The following is a 12,798-nucleotide window of genomic DNA, read 5'->3' on the forward strand; positions in this document are numbered from 1 at the left end:
GAGAAAATAAGATTTTACTCACCGGTAAATCTATTTCTCGTAGTCCGTAGTGGATGCTGGGCGCCCATCCCAAGTGCGGATTGTCTGCAATACTTGTATATAGTTATTGCCTAACTAAAGGGTTATTGTTGAGCCATCTGTTGAGAGGCTCAGTTATATTCATACTGTTAACTGGGTATAGTATCACGAGTTATACGGTGTGATTGGTGTGGCTGGTATGAGTCTTACCCGGGATTCAAAATCCTTCCTTATTATGTCAGCTCGTCCGGGCACAGTGTCCTAACTGAGGCTTGGAGGAGGGTCATAGTGGGAGGAGCCAGTGCACACCAGGTAGTCATAAATCTTTCTAGAGTGCCCAGCCTCCTTCGGAGCCCGCTATTCCCCATGGTCCTTACGGAGTTCCCAGCATCCACTACGGACTACGAGAAATAGATTTACCGGTGAGTAAAATCTTATTTTCCTTGGTTCCTGCCGAACAAAGGAACCAAGGTTTTTGTTCAAGCCTGTTTGTAGTGCCGAAGCCGGATGGCTCGGTCAGACCGATTTTAAAACTAAAATCTCTGAATCTTTATTTGAAAAGGTGGAGTTTCAAGATGGAGTCCCTGAGAGCGCTGATCTCCACCTTGGAAGAAAAGGAATTTCTGGTGTCAGCGGACATCAAGGATGCTTACTTGCATGTTCCCATTTTTCCTCCACATCAAGCATTCCTGAGGTTTGCGGTTCAGGACTGTCACTACCAATTCCAAACATTACCTTTCGGGCTCTCCACGGCTCCGAGAATATTCACCAAGGTGATGGCAGAGATGATGGTTCTCCTTCACAAGCAAGGAGTCAACATAATTCCATACTTGGACGATCTCCTCATAAAAGCGAGATCCAGGGAAAAGTTAGTCCAGAACATAGCATTGTCCCTGACGGTGCTTCAACAGCACGGTTGGATCATCAACTTTCCAAAATCACAATTGGAACCGACGATGAGGTTATCATTTTTCGGAATAATACTGGACACCGAAGTACAGAGAGTATTTCTACCGATGGAAAAGGCTCAGGAGATCCAGAGCATGGTCAAACAACTTTTGAGACCACGACGAGTATCAAATCATCAGTGCATTCGCCTGCTGGGGAAAATGGTAGCGGCTTACGAGGCGCTACAATATGGCAGATTGCATGCCAGGGTTTTCCAGTGGTCCGGGTCGCATCTCCACATGCATCAAAGGATAATCTTGTCAACGAAAGCCAGAATTTTCGCTCCTGTTGTGGCTACAAATTTCTCACCTCCTGGAGGGACGCAGGTTCGGGATTCAGACCTGGATCCTGGTGACCACGGATGCAAGTCTCCGAGGTTGGGGAGCAGTCACGCAAGGGGAAAGCTTCCAAGGAAGATGGTCAAGTCAAGAAACTCTCCTTCACATAAACGTTCTGGATTTGAGAGGTGTGTACAACAGCCTTCATCAAGCGGCACGCCTTCTTCAAGGTCGTCCCATACAGATCCAGTCAGACAATGTAACAGAAGTAGCTTACATAAACCGTCAAGGCGGAACAAAAAGCAGAGCGGCAATGGCAGAGGTGACAAAGATACTCCTCTGGGCAGAAAGACATGCAAAAGCTCTGTCAGCAATTTTCATTCCGGGAGTGGACAACTGGGAAGCAGACTTCCTCAGCAGACACGATCTCCACCCAGAAGAATGGGGCCTCCACCCAGAATTATTTACGGAGGTAGCAAGTCGTTGAGGCGTTCCTCAAGTAGATATGAGGGCATCACGTCTCAACAAGAAGCTTAAGAAATATTGTTCCAGGTCGAGACCCACAAGCAATAGCAGTAGATGCACTGGTAACCCAGTGGGTGTTTTAGTCGGTGTATCTGTTCCCTCCACTTCCACTAATACCAAAAGTTCTCAGGTTCATCAGAAGAGCAAGGGTTCGAGCAATCCTCATTGCTCCAGACTGGCCAAGGAGGGCTTGGTATCCAGATCTTCAGGAGTTATTACTAGAAGATCCTCGGCCTCTTCCTCTTCGCAAGGACCTGCTTCAGCAGGGTCCGCTAGTTTATCAAGACTTACCGTGGCTGCGTTTGACTGCATGGCTGTTGAGCGCCAGATCCTAGCCCGTAAGGGTATTCGCAATGAAGTCATTCCCACACTTATTCTGGCCAGGAAAGGGTTAACGTCCAAACATTACCATCGTATTTGGAGAAAATATGTATCTTGGTGTGAATCCAAGAAGTATCCTGCGGTGGAGGTTTCAATGAGGACGGCTTCTCCTATTCCTACAGGCGGGTGTGGATGCTGGATTGAGATTAGGGTCTATCAAGGTCCAAATTTTCGGCCTTGTCCATTTTCTTTCAGAAACAGTTGGCTTCCCTTCCTGAGGTCCAGATGTTTGTGAAGGGGTTTCTGCGCATCCAACCTCCCTTTGTGCCTCCTGCGGCGTCATGGGATCTTAATGTGGTGTTGCAGTTCCTTAAATCGGACTGGTTTGAACCTCTGCAAGAGGTGGAGTTGAAGTTTTTAACTTGGAAAGTGGTCATGCTGTTGGCCTTGGCTTCAGGCAGACGAGTGTCTGAATTAGGGGCTCTGTCATATAAGAGTCCTTATTTGATTTTTCATGAAGATAGGGCTGAACTGAGAACACGTCAGCACTTTCTTCCGAAGGTTGTTTCTTCTTTCCATATCAATCAACCTGTGGTGGTGCCAGTGGCTTCTGACACCTCATCCATTTCAAAGTCCTTGGATGTCGTCAGAGCGTTGAGGACTTATGTTGCAAGGGCGGCTCGGATAAGGAAAATAGATTCTTTGTTTGTCCTCTTTGACCCCAACAAGATTGGGTGTCCTGCTTCTAAGCAGACTATTTGATTAGGGGTACCATTCAGCACACTCATTCCACGGCAGGATTGCTGTTACCGACTTCGGTAAAGGCCCACTCTACCAGGAAAGTGGGTTCGTCCTGGGCGGCTGCCCGGGGTGTGTCTGCGTTGCAAATCTGCCGAGCTGCTACTTGGTCAGGTGCAAACACGTTAGCTAAGTTTTTTTACAAGTTTGATACCTTGGCTGCTGACGACATTAAATTTGGTCAGTCAGTTCTGCAGGAACATTAGCACTCTCCCGCCTGTACTTGGAGCTTTGGTACATCCCCATGGTACTAAAATGGACCCCAGCATCCTCTAGGACATAAGAGAAAATAGGATTTTAATTACCTACCGGTAAATCCTTTTCTCGTAGTCCGTAGAGGATGCTGGGCGCCCGCCCAGTGCTCACTTTTCATGCAGTATTACGTTTTATCTTTTTACACAGATTCTCATGTGTTAAGATGTTTTTACAGCAGTTGCTGTTACGTTTTGCATGCACGTTGGCATGGGTTATGTTAAAGGCCATGTTAGGCGGCATGTTTTGTATGGTGTGAGCTGATGTGAATTTCACCACTAGTTTAATGTCAGTTCTTCTCTCAAAGTTGTCTGTCTCCTCGGGCACAGTTCCTATACTGAGGTCTGGAGGAGGAAGGAGCCTATACTGAGGTCTGGATAGAGGGAGGAGCCAGTTCACACTGTTAAAAGTCTTAAAGTGCCTAAGGCTTCTGCGGAACCGTCTATACCCCATGATACTAAAATAGACCCCAGCATCCTCTACGGACTACGAGAAAAGGATTTACCGATAGGTAATTAAAATCCTATTTTTTTTTTTGTCATGCCTTCATTCAGGATTTTTTTTTTTACAATTTATAGTAGTGTTTTGCGAATAAACCACATTGTTCTCCTATCTGAAAAAGATTGTGTTGACACTTTAATAAATATATTTGTAGGTCCTTAGATCCTTTTTGCAGTGACTTGCAAAAGAATCTCTATATATTGTTGTACAATATGTGTATTACAGAGCTAAATTATAGGCCATCGTATAGAGAAAATAGGATTTTAATTACCTACCGGTAAATCCTTTTCTCGTAGTCCATAGAGGATGCTGGGGTCCACATTAGTACCATGGAGTATAGACTGGTCCACTAGGAGCCGTTGGCACTTTAAGAGTTTGAGAGTGTGGGCTGGCTCCTCCCTCTATGCCCCTCCTACAAGACTCAGTCTAGAAACTGTGCCCGAGTAGATGGACATATTCGAGAGATGGATTTTACACAGATAGTGGTGAGATTCACACCAGCTCACACACAAGGCAAACCAAGCTAACTAGCTTGAAACATCAGCAACGGCTGAACAATGGTTGTCATTCCGAGTTGATCGCTAGCTGCCGTGGTTTGCAGCGCAGCGATCAGGCTAAAAATCGGCATTTCTGAGCATGCGAACGGGCTGCAGTGCGCACGCGCGACGTAGTTTCACAAAAAACTATGCAGTTTTACACAAGGGCGAGCGTCAAGAGTCCTGTTGATCGGTGAGTGATTGACAGGAATGGGGCGTTTCTAGGAGATAACTGACCGTATTCCGGGAGTGTGCTAAAAAATGCAGGCGTGTCAGGTAAAAACGCAGGCGTGCCTGGGGAAATGGGGGAGTGGCTTGCCGAACGCAGGGCGTGTTTGTGACGTCAAACCAAGAACCAAACAGACTGAAGTGATCGCAAGGAAGGAGTAGGTCTGCAGCTACTCTGAAACTGCTTGAAACAATTTCAACACTGTTCTGCTAACCTTTCGGTCGCACTTCTGCTAAGCTAAAATACACTCCCAGAGGGCGGCGGCTTAGCGTTTGCACTGCTGCTAAAAGCAGCTAGCGAGCGATCAACTCGGAATGAGGGCCATTATTACTTACCAAGTAACAAAGCGTAACTTAACCAAGAACTAAGCAGTACTGAACTAAGTAACCACTGCAGGACCACGAAGCGCTGGGCGAGCGCCCAGCATCCTCTATGAACTACGAGAAAAGGATTTACCGTTAGGTAATTAAAATCCTATTTTCTCTTACGTCCTAGAGGATGCTGGGGTCCACATTGGTACCATGGGGATGTACCAAAGCTCCCAGAACGGGAGGTAGAGCGCGGAGGCTCCTGCATAACTGATTGACCAAACTTCAGGTCCTCAGAGGCCAAAGTATCGACCTTTTAGAACTTTGCAAATGTGTTCGACCCAGACCAAGTAGCTGCTTGGCAAAGCTGTAAAGCTGAGACACCCCGGGCAGCCGCCCAGGAAGAACCAATTTTACGAGTAGAGTGGGCCTTAACGGACTTTGGACACTGCAATCCTGCCGTAGAATACGCATGCTGGATAGTGAACCTGATCCAGCGAGATATTGTCCTCTTAGAAGCAGGACACCCAAGTTTCTTGGTATCATACAGGACAAACAGAGTCCGATTTTCTGTGACGAGCAGTCCTCTTCACATAGCTTTTCAGAGCCCTTACAACAACCAAGGACTTTGATGAAACTGAGGAGTCAGTAGCAACTGGCACCACAATAGGTTGGTTGATATGAAATGCCGACACAACCTTCGGAAGGAACTGCGGACGTGTCCGGAGCTCAGCTCTGTCTTCATGGAAGATCAAGCATGGGCTTTTACAAGACAAAGCCCCCAATTCTGACACACGTCTAGCAGAAGCTAAGGCCAACAAAGTGACAGCCTTCCACGTGAGAAACTTGACCTCATCCTCCTGTAGAGGCTCAAACCAGTCCGACTGGAGGAACTGCAACACCACGTTAAGATCTCAGGGCGCCGTAAGCGGCAACAAAATGAGGTTGGATGTGCAGAACTTCCTTCAAAAAGGTTTGAACCTCAGGGAGGGCAGCCAACTGTTTCTGGAAGAAAATGGATAGGGCCGAAATCTGGACCTTTTCGAAACCTAATCTCGGGCCCATATCCACACCTGCTTGGAGGAAGAGGAGAATTCATCCAAGTTTAAACTCCACCGTAGGAAACTTCTTGGATTCACACTAAGACACATACTTTTTCCAAATGCGATGGTAATGCTTTGACGTTACTCCTTTCCTAGCCTGTATCAGGGTAAGAATAACCTTGTTCGGAATACCCTTCCGAGCTAATATCTGGTGTTCAACCTCCATGCCATCAAACGTAGCCGCAATAAGTCTTGATAAGCGAACGGCCCCTGCTGGAGCAGGTCCTCCCGAAGAGGAAGAGGCCTCTGCTCTTCTAGCAGTAGATCCAGAAGATCTGCGTATCAAGCCCTTCTTGGCCAGTCCAGAGCAATGAGGATTGCCTGAACTCTTGTTCTCCTTTATGAGTCTTAGAACTCTTGGAATGAGTGGAAGTGGAGGAAATGCGTACACCGACTGGCACACCCACGGAGTCACTAGGGCGTCCACCGCCACTGCTTGTGGGTCCCTCGACCTGGAACAATATCTCTGAAGCTTCTTGTTGAGATGAGAGGCCATCATGTCTATTTTGGGTACACCCCAAAGATCTGTTACCTCCTTGAACACCCCACTCTCCTGGATGGAGATCGTGTCTGCTGAGGAAGTCCGCTTCCCAGATGTCTACTCCCGGAATGAAGATTGCCAAAAGCGCCAATGCGGGTTTTTCCGCTCAGAGGATGATTCTTGTTGCCTCTGATATTGCAGTTCTGCTCTTCGTTCCGCCCTGTCGGTTTATGTAAGCCACTTTCGTTACATTGTCCGACTGCACTTGAATGGCCCGATTTCTCAGAAGATGGGCCGATTGGATAAGACCGTTGTAGGCGGCTCTTGGTTCCAGAATGTTTATCGGCAGGCCGGCTTCCAGACTTGACCACCGTCCTTGGAAAGTTTCCCCTTGAGTGGCTACGCCCCAGCCCTGGAGACTTGCATCTCTGGTTAGAAGGATCCAGTCCTGAATCCCGAACCTGCGGCCCTCCAGAGGTGAAGTAATTGCAGCCACCAGAGGAGTGAGATCCTGGCCTTTGGCGACAGATGTATTCTCTGGTGCATGTGTAGGTGAGATCCCGACCATTTGTCCAGGAGATCCAGTTGGAAGGACCGAGCATGAAATCTCCCGTACTGCTGAAGCATTTACCAACAAGACATGTATGTATTGACATAAGTGTTTCCTTTAGTTTGATGATGGATATAAAGCTTCCACACCTGATTCTTAAGTTATTTAATCTCCATATTTGTAAATATCATATCTGATGTTGGCACAGTGTACATTGACATTTATATAAGTGATAATGGAAATGATAGGATCACACACCTCATTTCAGAACTACATCTGTGAATGACAGCTAGCAGATATAACAGTGTGTCCAGATTATATAGTACTATTTTCCTTTCATGGTTTCCTCACCTGTACTAGAAGCATTCAAATTGGAACATTAGTACAATGCAGATGTAATGGAGAATACCAGAGATGTCAACAGGGAGGCAACTATTTATTACACGTATTACCATGATCTCAGATGACCAGAGCTATGATGCCTGTAAGTTAAAGTGTGCTGTGTCTGCCTCACCAATAACTGTGCTTGGTGTCAGACGCTATTGCTCTTAGCCATAGTGCTTAGCACAGTCATGTGGGCGGCTGTAGTGAGAAGCTGCTGTATACTCTTGACCCCGGTGTGCATGTTGTTAACAAGAAAGAAATAAGCACCATGAAATTAGGAATTTCAAGATTACCACTGTATTTCTGGATACTACTGATCTGGAGATTGTAATAAGTAGATTACAGGTATTAGTACTGGGAGTGCAGGTCTTATTTTTGGCAGTGTGTTCTTAAGCTAGAAGTAACTGAGAGCAAGGTCGCATGCTGATCATAGTTATAAGCGCATAACCATAAAAGCCAATTTCTTTGCAGAGTAGTTTTTTGCAGATTACACGCTTTACTCGTGTAAATTGGGAATCTGCAGGACCTATGTAAATCAAGGCCAAACAGCTTTGTTCAATCCTCTGTTCTTTGTTTTTAAATGGATGTGCTTGGAATATATGTTCCGCACACTAAAAACAACAGTAGGGTTATGTAAGATGCACCAATGTGCCAATCTGTTTGGCTTCTGAAGCTGTGTATCTGTGTGGGAATCATGTACTTGGCTTCATAAAATAAGTTGTGTGCACTCTGCTAGGCATGTTCACCTGTTATATGAAATAGTGTTTCATAGGGCTACACTTTGTATGGTTTATGATGTAATCAGATCAAAGTAGATGATGGTCCGCAGAGCATAATTGTATATAATTGTAACTCAAGTGTTTGGTTCCTTTTGGTGAATTAAAAAAGTGTATCACAGTTATATTGTGCTGCTCTTCACTTGCCTCCTAATGATTGGAGGCTGCAATAGGCTTGTGTTTTTGATTCTTATTTTGCTCCTATCCGTATAGAAGTTATGTATCTATTCTTTATATGATGCCATACAATGTATACGGTGCCTTGCAATACAGGAAACAACTACTAAGGAAAAACAATGACTTTATGAATGCATTTAAATACTTTTGAATATAAATAATAATAAAAAATATATTTAGCAATAAGGCGGCACTCTAGAGTCTTGAAAAGATGTGAAGTGGTGTATTTAATTCATGTCCCAAGACGTTGATGAATTAAATACACCACCGCTTCACATATTTTCAAGACTCTCTAGGGTGCCGCCTTATTGCTATATTACAGTTACGGGTCGCAGGATCTAGTGGGAAGGCTGCAGTGCCCATTATCTGCATCCTTCTATATGTGAGTGCCGGACTGTTTTGTGTGTGTGTGTGTGTGTGTGTGTGTGTGTGTGTGTGTGTGTGTATATAAAATATATAATATATAACCCCTTGATGAAGTCTGTGTGACGAAGCTCATTGGGCAACCTGATACTGACCTCACCTCATATTCAGATAAGCTACTTCCTTTTACAAATATTTGCACTTTACTTATGTGTTTTTCATTATTGTGTGTTTGTTTTTTGCCCCATTTTTTTTAAAGAGATTTGTACATTAACTATTTTTAGATTATTGTTAATAAATTATATATTTATATACTGTCATAACATTTTATTATATATAATATGATACGCAACCTGTGTGTGTGTGTGTGAATTTCGCAATTTCGGCCACCACTGTGTGTGTGTGTGTGTGTGTGTATGTATGTATGTATGTATATGTGTGTGTGTGTATATATATATATATATATATATATATATATATATTATATATGTGTGTGTGTATATGTATGTATGTATATGTATGTGTGTATATATATATATATATATATATATATATATATATATATATAATTTTTTTTTTTTTTTCTCTGACGTCCTAGTGGATGCTGGGACTCCGTCAGGACCATGGGGATTAGCGGCTCCGCAGGAGACAGGGCACAAAAATAAAAGCTTTAGGACTAGGTGGTGTGCACTGGCTCCTCCCCCTATGACCCTCCTCCAAGCCTCAGTTAGGTTTTTGTGCCCGTCCGAGCAGGGTGCAATCTAGGTGGCTCTCCTAAAGAGCTGCTTAGAAAAAGTTATTAGGTTTTTTTTTTTCAGTGAGTCCTGCTGGCAACAGGCTCACTGCAACGAGGGACTTAGGGGAGAAGAAGTGAACTCACCTGCGTGCAGGATGGATTGGCTTCTTAGGCTACTGGACACCATTAGCTCCAGAGGGATCGAACACAGGCCCAGCCATGGAGTCCGGTCCCGGAGCCGCGCCGCCGACCCCCTTGCAGATGCCGAAAAGTGAAGAGGTCCAGAAACCGGCGGCAGAAGACTTTTCAGTCTTCATGAGGTAGCGCACAGCACTGCAGCTGTGCGCCATTGTTGTCAGCACACTTCACACCAGCGGTCACTGAGGGTGCAGGGCGCTGGGGGGGAGCGCCCTGGGCAGCAATGATAATACCTTGTTCTGGCTAAAAATACATCACATATAGCCCCTGGGGCTATATGGATGTATTTAACCCCTGCCAGGTCTCACAAACACCGGGAGAAGAGCCCGCCGAAATAGGGGGCGGGGCCTATCTCCTCAGCACACAGCGCCATTTTCCTGCACAGCTCCGCTGCGAGGAAGGCTCCCAGGACTCTCCCCTGCACTGCACTACAGAAACAGGGTAAAAAAAACAGAGAGGGGGGGCACTTTTTTGGCGATATTGATATATTAAGCTGCTATAAAGGAAACAACACTTCTGTAGGGTTGTTCCTATATATTTATAGCGCTTGGGTGTGTGCTGGCAAACTCTCCCTCTGTCTCCCCAAAGGGCTAGTGGGGTCCTGTCTTCGATAAGAGCATTCCCTGTGTGTCTGCTGTGTGTTGGTACGTGTGTGTCGACATGTATGAGGACGATGTTGGTGTGGAGGCGGAGCAATTGCCGGTAATGGTGATGTCACCCCCTAGGGAGTCGACACCGGAATGGATGGCTTTGTTTATGGAATTACGTGATAATGTCAGCACGTTACAAAAATCAGTTGACGACATGAGACGGCCGGCAAACCAGTTAGTACCTGTCCAGGCGTCTCAGACACCGTCAGGGGCTGTAAAACGCCCTTTACCTCAGTCGGTCGACACAGACCCAGACACGGACACCGAATCTAGTGTCGACGGTGAAGAAACAAACGTATTTTCCAGTAGGGCCACACGTTATAGGATCACGGCAATGAAGGAGGCTTTGCATATCTCTGATACTGCAAGTACCACAAAAAGGGGTATTATGTGGGGTCTGAAAAAACTACCTGTAGTTTTTCCTGAATCAGAGGAATTGAATGAAGTGTGTGATGAAGCGTGGGTTAACCCCGATAGAAAACTGCTAATTTCAAAGAAGTTATTGGCATTATATCCTTTCCCGCCAGAGGTTAGGGCGCGCTGGGAAACACCCCCTAGGGTGGATAAGGCACTCACACGCTTATCAAAACAAGTGGCGTTACCGTCTCCTGAAACGGCCGCCCTCAAGGATCCAGCTGATAGGAGGCTGGAAACTACCCTGAAAAGTATATACACTCATACTGGTGTTATACTGCGACCAGCCATCGCCTCTGCATGGATGTGCAGTGCTGGGGTGGTTTGGTCGGATTCCCTGACTGAAAATATTGATACCCTGGATAGGGACAGTATTTTATTGACTATAGAGCAATTAAAGGATGCTTTTCTTTATATGCGAGATGCTCAGAGGGATATTTGCACTCTGGCATCGAGAGTAAGTGCGATGTCCATATCTGCCAGAAGAAGTTTATGGACGCGACAGTGGTCAGGTGATGCGGATTCCAAACGGCATATGGAAGTATTGCCGTATAAAGGGGAGGAATTATTTGGGGTCGGTCTATCGGATTTGGTGGCCACGGCAACAGCCGGGAAATCCACCTTTTTACCTCAGGTCCCCTCCCAACAGAAAAAGACACCGTCTTTTCAGCCGCAGTCCTTTCGTTCCTATAAGAACAAGCGGGCAAAAGGACAGTCATATCTGCCCCGAGGCAAAGGAAAGGGTAAGAGAGTGCACCAAGCAGCTCCCTCCCAGGAGCAGAAGCCCTCCCCGGCTTCTGCAAAGCCCTCAGCATGACGTTGGGGCTTTACAAGCGGACTCAGGGGCGGTGGGGGGTCGACTCAAGAATTTCAGCGCACAGTGGGCTCACTCACAGGTGGACCCCTGGATCCTGCAGGTAGTATCTCAGGGTTACAGGTTGGAATTCGAGAAGTCTCCCCGTCGCCGGTTCCTAAAGTCTGCTCTGCCAACGTCTCCCTCAGACAGGGCGACGGTATTGAAAGCCATTCACAAGCTGTATTCTCAGCAGGTGATAGTCAAGGTACCCCTCCTACAACAGGGAAAGGGGTATTATTCCACACTATTTGTGGTACCGAAGCCGGGTGGCTCGGTAAGACCTATTCTAAATCTGAAATCTTTGAACCTGTACATACAAAAATTCAAGTTCAAGATGGAGTCACTCAGAGCAGTGATAGCGAATCTGGAAGAAGGGGACTTTATGGTGTCCCTGGACATCAAGGATGCTTACCTGCATGTCCCAATTTGCCCTTCACATCAAGGGTACCTCAGGTTCGTGGTGCAAAACTGTCATTATCAGTTTCAGACGCTGCCGTTTGGATTGTCCACGGCACCTCGGGTCTTTACCAAGGTAATGGCCGAAATGATGTTTCTTCTGCGAAGAAAAGGCGTATTAATTATCCCTTACTTGGACGATCTCCTGATAAGGGCAAGGTCCAGAGAACAGCTGGGGGACGTAGTAGCACTAACCCAAGTAGTGCTGCAACAGCACGGGTGGATTCTGAATTTTCCAAAATCTCAATTGACCTCGACGACACGTCTGCTGTTCCTGGGAATGATTCTGGACACGGTTCAGAAAAAGGTGTTTCTTCCGGAGGAGAAAGCCAGGGAGTTATCCGAACTTGTCAGGAACCTCCTAAAACCAGGAAAAGTGTCTGTGCATCAATGCACAAGAGTCCTGGGAAAAATGGTGGCTTCTTACGAAGCGATTCCATTCGGCAGATTCCACGCACGAACTTTTCAGTGGGATCTGCTGGACAAATGGTCCGGATCGCATCTGCAGATGCATCAGCGGATAACTTTGTCTCAACGGACAAGGGTGTCTCTTCTGTGGTGGTTGCAGAGTGCTCATCTGTTAGAGGGCCGCAGATTCGGCATACAGGACTGGGTCCTGGTGACCACGGATGCCAGTCTGAGAGGCTGGGGAGCGGTCACACAGGGAAGAAACTTCCAGGGAGTGTGGTCAAGCCTGGAGATGTCTCTTCACATAAATATACTGGAGCTAAGAGCGATTTACAATGCTCTAAGCCTGGCAAAACCCCTGCTTCAGGGTCAGCCGGTGTTGATCCAGTCGGACAACATCACGGCAGTCGCCCACGTAAACAGACAGGGCGGCATAAGAAGCAGGAGGGCAATGGCAGAAGCTGCAAGGATTCTTCGCTGGGCGGAAGATCATGTGATAGCACTGTCAGCAGTGTTCATTCCGGGAGTGGAC

At 46.4% G+C, this 12,798-nt stretch overlaps 1 protein-coding gene across 1 annotated transcript in view; it reads left to right on the forward strand.

Annotated features, from left to right (window-relative positions):
* GRTP1 (growth hormone regulated TBC protein 1) overlaps positions 1-12,798 on the forward strand; it is a 113,694-nt gene that overhangs the window by 58,688 nt on the left and 42,208 nt on the right. The gene's annotated exons all lie outside the window — the stretch shown is intronic.

Source organism: Pseudophryne corroboree, chromosome 2 (assembly GCF_028390025.1).
Source record: "Pseudophryne corroboree isolate aPseCor3 chromosome 2, aPseCor3.hap2, whole genome shotgun sequence".
Taxonomy (NCBI): Eukaryota; Metazoa; Chordata; class Amphibia; order Anura; family Myobatrachidae; genus Pseudophryne; species Pseudophryne corroboree.